Raw genomic sequence first — 8,918 nt, forward strand, 5'->3', positions numbered from 1 at the left:
ACTGAATACTTTTACAGAAACACACAAACAAAATTTATTCTGAAAGTCATAGAATGAAGTGTATGACAATAAGTAGTTTACCCACCCAAATGATTTATAATTTAAAATCATTTAGATCCTTGTCCTGTAAGTTTTTTCAGCCCAGGGTTTTTTGCTATAGGCAAGCTCCACGTTTTTACCAACGTTTTTTTTACATTAAGTATTCATATGTTCTTCGACGTGGTACTTTTTGTGCGATAAATTTTGCACCAAATACTTTTTTCACTTTCGAAAAGGCAGTAAGCATATAGAATACTGCATCTACTTATATATCGACAGTAGACATAGAGACGTTCGGCAAAAGAAAAAAATTGTTTTAGGTCAACACCTAAAAAAACAAAATAGTTGCTCTAAAATTCGCACAATAATTACAAAACTAAATAATAAATAACAAAATAACTGTAACTTATTAAATAAACAACCATTATAAATAGGTGTTATATAGACTAAAGTCATATGTTAATATATAGAATAAATATTGTTTTATATTGTGGGTTATAATTTACGTTATTTTTATAAAGTTTCAACCCTTAAAAACCACCCTTAATGATAAAAATATAAAATTGATAGTTTCTTTGACCTTAAAGTATTTTTATAACCCATATATTATAGACAGAAAACTTTTCAATAGTTTAAGGTGTTACAAATAATTTATTACAAAATTTCAACCCTTAAAAAACTATCCCTAAAAACAAAATATTAAAAAAAAAAATAGTTTTTAACAGTTTGAAATGATTTGATAGTACAAACATCCCCAATGATAAAATATAATAATCCAATAAACAATGCAAAATAATTTTTTTTTCGTAATAACTTTCTTTCTCGCGATTTACTTTAATTTATGCAATATTCAAAATAATTATTTCTCAATATTTTTTTCATGCAGAAAGTCATAATTTCGAATTTTGCTGTACCTATGAATGCTCCAAAGCTGTGGATAACCAAAATATTGAGATGCTCCGAAAATTGAAGCCGTAAGGTACCGTTGGTTTTTTAACGATAACTTCCTTAATTTTAAAGTTATTAAGACGACCCAATAACGATTTTACGAAAAATTTCGACAACTAAAAGTACTGCAAAATTGAATATAAATAACGCGTTATTTTTGAGATTTTTGAGGTTAAAAAGTTTGAAAAACATGGCCTTCGCCCTCAACCGCAAAAATATCAAAATATTCTGTGAAAAAAAATCTAAACTTTTGTACTCTTGAATATTTTTCGTATCTTTTTTATTTTTAAAGTTATTTTCAAAAATGTGTTGTTTTTTTTTAATTAATATTTTTTCCAATCATAACATAGGTAATATTTTCAAAAATATGCGTTCTAAACCGCTTAAACTTGTATAATATATTGTTAGCACATTAAAAATGTAAATTGTAGAAGGATTAACTTTAATTCGAAATCTCGTGAAAAATTCATCAGTTTTTGTATTGATTTTTTTTCCGAAAAAGCGAATTAACAAATAATTTTGATGGTAACTGTTAATTTTTATGCTAATGACTTAGTCAAGTTCATTTTAAAAAATATTTAAAGTACTTTAAAAAATGTTCTGTGCATTTTTCTTGAACTATAGAATTTCTTTTAGTTATTTTACGTTAAATGCTTCCAATTTAGTTTCTGGCGGACATGAAATTATCCTCAACCAATACAATAAATGAAAAAAAAACTCAATCTTTTTCTTTTTCTATAAGCTTCATTTTCATTATTTTTTTTTTTTTTTCATAGAATGTCTATTTTCTGAGTTATTCGAGAAAAACTATTGAAAAACGGTTTTTTTAATAAAAAAGATACATTTTCAATCACCAATAAACTCAGAAAATATTGACTTATCGAATAATGTTTATAAGATACTTTTTGCTTAAAATTGATTGCTTTATCGGTTCACCCCCTTTAATTTTTTAACTCCAAATCCGAAAACTAGAAACTTGAAGCCTCAATTTCCCTTTTTTGTATTCTCTCTACGACCATTTCCCTCCAAGTTACAGCTCTATGAAAATCACCCAAGAATGGGTGGAATTTTTTTAATATCCCTTAATTTTTGTGACTACTTCTAATTTCTTGATTTGTTTTTATTCAGCCGTTATACCTTCGGTCTCTGATGTGTAAGCCAAAGCTTCTCATTGTTTCTAAACATTTAGGAATATTCGTTACAGGGTTACAGAATGCATCGGTCGCTTTATGATTCTATCACGCTGAAGGACACGTACACAAGCTGTCTTCATTCGCACCCATCTGCCATCTACATGGGACGAAGAATTACTCTAGTAGCTCTGCTTCAATTAATAATACATTATTATAAAATTCAACTGTGCCCGCGTCTTTGACTTTACTATTTTTCCGTTATTTGCTTGCCATAAAACCCGATGCTATTGTACATAAAACTAATCATTCACTCTTGTTCCAGGTAAGCCTGCGGCATTCGTAAACCAGCGCGTGTTGCGTAAGTATTAAAAAGGTATTAACCTGCAGACCGGCCCCCGTCCTTTGAAACAATTCTGATTTAGCCTCTGACTTGTCGATAAATAGCCTTTAATACACCAATCTAATTTGATCGGTGCAGTGAGCTGTGCGTTGGTAAAAATTAGGGCAGCGCTTATGTAAGCCCACGAGCGTTTTAGTCCACTTTCCACGGCTTCAATGTGTGTCTGCATGTATCTGGTACTTGAGCTGTTTGGCTCTACTTTCGTTTTTTTATTGTCGGTAATGGTATCTCGAGCGGACTTAATCTGGTAGCTGTTAAAAAAAAATCGACGCGACGCGCACACTACTGCAATATATAATTTAATAAGAATGTAAAGTGGATACATACAAATTGTTGCAAGTTCCAGGCAATGTCAAGGAATTGGTACGCAGCTAATTATGTAACTAATTAGTTTTGTTTCCTAATCGTCTAGCAAGGTTATTTTTACTAAAATCACTGTCAAATCGTTAAACAATGGCTATACAAGCTAAATATAATTATTGTCGACTGATCTAGAATAATCGAATTACTTATAATTACAGTATAAAAAATTTTATCGCAAATATTGATTCTCTGTCGCCAAAATACATTTTTTTTCGAAAACTTTTATAAAATACTGATTGTACTTATCTTCTAGAAGCCCTCTGTGTCCTTATTAAAAATAACCTGAATAAAGCATCATGTAATTCCAGAAACTAATCATTTTCACAGTGACCAGTGAACCTATCAAGGGTTACTTGAAAAAATACGCAAAAAGAGACTAAAGTTGTGATTCTTGCACCTTGACAATGCACTCGCACACCCAGCTCTGTCAATTCGTGAGTTGTGCCAAAAATTAGATTATTGTCCTCCCTCACCCGCATTACTCGCCATTTTTTCTTATTTCCGAAATTACAATCAGTGCTGAAAGGAAAGGACGCCGTTTTCAGACTGTTGATGACGTCAAAGCAAGTTCGTCACAGACTTTAAAGGCCATTTCAAATGAAACTAATGAAAAAAAAATTGAAAAATTTTCGAAAAAATTTTCGAAATTTTTTGTTTGTTTTTTTTTTGGAAAACTTTCCGGACATTAAAGAAAACAAAATCCAATTGTTTTCAACATGATTCGGGCTTTTTCGTTCTATGCTTCTGTTTATCAACTTTTAATTAAATTAAAATTAAAGTTCATGACCCAAACCAGATTTCGACGCCGATTCATACCGTTTTTTGACAAATTTCTAAAAAAAAATTATTTTTTTTTTTCAGAGAAGAAAAAGGGTAGTTTTGAAAAAAACTCTTTTTTAAGTGATTACAGACTGCACAAAAATTAATTAGAAATTTGTCTCAAAGAGTGGTATGAATCAGGATCAAAATCTGGTTTCGGTCATCAACTTTAATTTTATTTTGTATTTTTTTTTTCATCAATTTAAATAAAAAAAATTTACATCTTTATGAAAATAAACTTCGAACAGTAAGAAACTATTGAACAGAAACTAACGAACAGATTTATTTATATTTATACTTTTTGACTCAAACAGTAAATTATGATAATTAGAAACTATTTTCCTGTAAAAATTTTGAACATACAGATGATATACATAGATATTTTTGAACTTATGTGTGACATCTTTGCCGAGTCTCAAATATTCAAAATCAAATATGGTATTAAAGTAAAAAATTGAAAAGTCCCCAAAGCAGACATCCCATACATCATGCAATTAGTAAATTACAAGGTTTATTGGCTTTTACAATCAGAAACAAAAATTATTGACCTTTACCGGATGTAGGATCATTCGCAGAATATAATTTTTTCCCACAAACTTAGCATCTAAACAGGACGCATTTAGAATGGTTTCTTTTACCGTTAATAAAGATTGGTTAGTCATGAAACGAATATCAAGATATTTCTTAACAAATAGGCAAAGCTCCTTTGGTTGGTATTGAAATCACTCTCTACAAGATGCTGCTATCATATACTCGTAAATTTAGTTAGGCAAAAGGTAACATATTTTTGTAAGTCATATCAGTGAGACGAAAATTATAAAAGTTATGTAACTTTTGAATTAATCTGAAATACTCGTATTAAATTTAGCATCTGTTGTGACGTGGATATTTGTTATGAAAACAATTCCTTTTACCATAAATTATTATAAAAAACTGGGTGCTACGTGATCTATACTGAAAAATTTAATTTGTAACAATTGCTTGGTCATGGAGAGTCTATTAAAGTAAAAGAGAGTGGGCTATGAAATATTGGATTTGAAAAAAATCATAAAAAGGCTATTAATGGAACCCAGCTAATGATTTTGCCTCATTTTAGAAGGTCATATGATATAAACAAAATATAATGGTTTTAAAGAATTTTAAAATACCTAAAAAATAACTCAAAATGTTCAAATCTGACACGATGCACATTAACTAAAATATAAATTGAAAAACAGTTTTAAATGTTAATTCGGAAGCTATAGAATATAAATAATGCAAGCAATCAGAAAAAGAAACACAGTATACAATGATAAACTCAATTCTTGGCTAATGTGATAAATAATTCATTTAAATGAAATGTTAATTAAAAAATAAATTCAAATAAATTGTAATGAATTGCAAAACCTATTAATTACTTGTAACTAGCTTCGACTGTATCATAGAAATTGTTATAATAAGAGTAACCTACTATCCCTAAAAAAATGTATAACCGTTGCGCAAATCAATAAAAAAAATAATTAATTTGTAATGAATAAGTGAGTTGTATCTGTTTTCGTCTACTTGCATAAACATTTGTTGCAAGAAATGTCACAGTATTCGTCTAGCGGTTGGTGAAGTAACTAATAATATAAATGATATAAAGTAGGGCTGTTTTTCCTCTTATGTATGTATATTTTTTTCAAATAATAATAATAAACAGAAAATATTTCTTTATCATGTAGATATAAATACCTACGTAATTCCTGTTGCGTTGTCAATTTTGAAAAATTGTAATGAAACATGATGCATAGATAAACAATTATGGCGTTTGTTAACTTTACATTAAACACAGAGATTTTTTGTATTTCCAATGACCACTATGATTTCATGGCTTTTCTTTAAATCCATATTAATTGTAACTTTTACCATTCAAGATAGAAGTGAAATTTGCTACAAATATTTATTTAACTAACTTGATGTTATACCTGATAGTAAGAATAATGATACGCATATAATTACTAGGAATATAATCAATAATAAATTCAACAATCCCTATCACTGGAGCAAATAAGACAAACATCTGACTTTAAGACTCTATCCAAAACTTAGTCTGACAAAAACTGTCGAGTAATGATTCAGATTCAGAGGGTGATTCAGAACTTACCCAAAAAAAAAAATTTTTAACGTACAGGGTGATTCATATAACATTTTACCCCCCTTAACTTTTCTATTTTTTGAGTTAGACAAAAATAGTTGCGTAAAATAAGGTTATATGTGTCAAATTTTCTGTTCTATGAAATATAGCGATTTATTTATTATAGCGATTTTGATATTTAATAATTCTAAGTCAGCTTATATTCCAAATTAATATAATTTAAGTCAACATGACTACTATTAAGACTATTACATTAGGTACTGTATATTCTAAGATGTACACTGTAAAAAAATCACTCAATTTTACTCAATAATTTGATCAATTTCTGTCCACACCCCATTGAGTGAAATTTTCACTCCATTAGTATGAGTACAACTAAAATTTTAGGATTGAAACTATTGCAACAGAAGTGAGGGAATTCAGAGTTTCTACTAACTATCAAGTGAGTGACTTTTGACTTTATTCCGAGTATTTAATACCAATTAAGAGTTGACTTTTTCTCTAAATTTAACTATTATTGAGTAATTTTTACTCAAACTTGGTTTATATTCTCTTTAAATTTTAATTTAAGTATCATTGTATTAAAATCATAAACTACTAAGCTGCCACAGTGGTTTCTACACACATCTGTTTCAGAGACAATATTTTAGGTCTCGATTAAAAGAATAGGTTAACTGATCTGACGAATAGATTGCCATAACCTTTATTGTACGTTACAGATACGTAAGTAATCAAACAACTGCATTTAAAGATAATTTTCACCAAAATAACCGAATAAACGGATACTTATCCAGCACTACACGCCATACACCACTCCACGAGATGGATAACCTAAAGAGGATGGTGGGAATAGACAAAGACAACGTACGACAACCATAAAATAGGGTGGGGTCACTCAATAATAAGGACATTTACTTCGATATAGGTACAAGTGTACCAAATACGAACTTATCTGGAGAATTTATTTAACGTAGGTACCCCTTAAATAATTTCTGTGAAGATACACAGTTTTAATTCAAATATTATCACAAATGAGTAAAATTATGAAAATGCTTAATATTAATGATTTTTTACGGTGTAGTAACGCAGTAATAGGAGCTGCAGTACTCTAGGTGTCAAGGGTGCAACTCGAGAATTAGACTGATTCATTTATAAATGTATATTTACAATAATTTTAACTGTGTTCGAGAAATACTCAATGGAGTCTAGCATCGACTTTGAAGATATATCATTGAGGACAGTATACCGTTTTCAACGTGTAAATATTTAACATTTAACATTCTATACCTACAGAATTTCACTTAATCAAACCACCCTATTGTCACCTTTCGCCTCTCCTTCAATTTAATGCGGAAAAATCATTTGAATCAGAACTTCTCGAACAAGAATAAGTAAATATCCTTCAAACTCAACTTAGGGATGAGATACAATCGAGGAGACTATAAATCGCTTCGGGATTTGCGATCCGGAATAATCGCGTAATTTAAAACTCGATAATTAACCCCATCCATCAAGAATGAGTTCGATGGAGGTGAGATTTACATAACCGCAATCCCGTAATCAAACAACTCATTTATATTTGTTACACGCCCGACGGAAGATCAAGTACTTCGAGTTCGTCACATTCAGCTGCCAGCCGATTGGTATCATTCAAATCACGTATTAAACTAGTTTTGTTGTGGCAGTTACGATTTGATGATGGACTTTTGTGGCTGTAACTTGAAACTTGTTATTTATGTCCGCAGTGGAAACAGGATCGTTTCCATAAATAAATGAAAATATACAGGGTGATTTAATCATAATCATTAGTCATAATCAGGTTAACGGAAGATAGAGAAAAATACGCAATTAAAAAAAAATTAAATGTACCTATACAGGCTATTACAAATTCGCTTCTCACTACAGGGATCTCGGAAACGTTAAGAGGTACGAAGTAGCTTAAATGGGAGCAAAGTTGCATTATCAGGGGACCAACATTATGCCTCTAAAAAATCAAGGCTACCATGATTAGTTTTCAAAATATTTGAAAAACCCTTGTTTGAAGCGATATTGAAAAAAGGAAAACACTTTCTCATGGCAACTTTTTGCCATTCTATCGAATGGCATAATTAATTTTTATATGTAACGTTTCGTCTCTCCAGGACCATAATAAATCTTATTTAACAGCAGTTTTGACTAGCATTAATATCTTGCAATGGAAATAAGTATAAAAATTCTTTCTTCTTCTTGATCTTTCACTTTGCTAATTTCTATGATCATTTAAAAATATATTTTGGATACCTTGATTTATTTGGAATAAATTTAATATCTCCAATTTTTTTCGTAAATGTTATAGTTTTGTGCGAAATAATAAAATGTGCAAAATAAAATGGTCAGAATTTTCCCCATTCATTGAAATAAAAATACGTTAAAATGCATGAAAGTAAATTGAAAGAACCTTTAATTATAAACTATAATATTGTAACCTGAGGGATTATTTCTTTATTTATCTATATATCCTTATGACCAGTATCATAACGAGTCTGGATTTAGAGTTTACTATTCATTTCTCGAAAGGGAGTTTATAATTATCATTAAACTTTAATTAATACGTGGGAACTTACCAGACACTTACCGTATGTCGCTCATGTACAAGGTAATCCAGTGGTTGGTTGTATAGGGTGACACTTAAGTTGGAAGAACAAGAAAGAAACACCAAAACTTCCAGGAAGAGTTTTAATAACAATAAAAACAGAACAAACAAACAAAATAACGACACAACGGGCTCGAACAATATTATTAATTAATTTATGCTCAATGTGCAACCTAAGGAAAAACTGCCTGTTTTTCGGGGATTTCTCCTGAATTCGACACCTCGCTTCGAACGCCCATTTCTTGGGTCCAGAAGTTTCTGTTCTTATCTTATTGGCGGGAACCTGAATATCGGGACGCTTTGGTATAACTATATTATGTTAATAATTACCTAATTGACTGGACTTACATTTATATAAATAAACATTTATATAAATAATTCTGTGACTAACATACAAACAACCCTATACCTTCCTCTCGTGACTCCGCATAGCAATACGGACGGATTAGTCCATCTCCTTTAATCTAT

Source organism: Anoplophora glabripennis, unplaced genomic scaffold (assembly GCF_000390285.2).
Source record: "Anoplophora glabripennis isolate ALB-LARVAE unplaced genomic scaffold, Agla_2.0 scaffold222, whole genome shotgun sequence".
NCBI lineage: Eukaryota > Metazoa > Arthropoda > Insecta > Coleoptera > Cerambycidae > Anoplophora > Anoplophora glabripennis.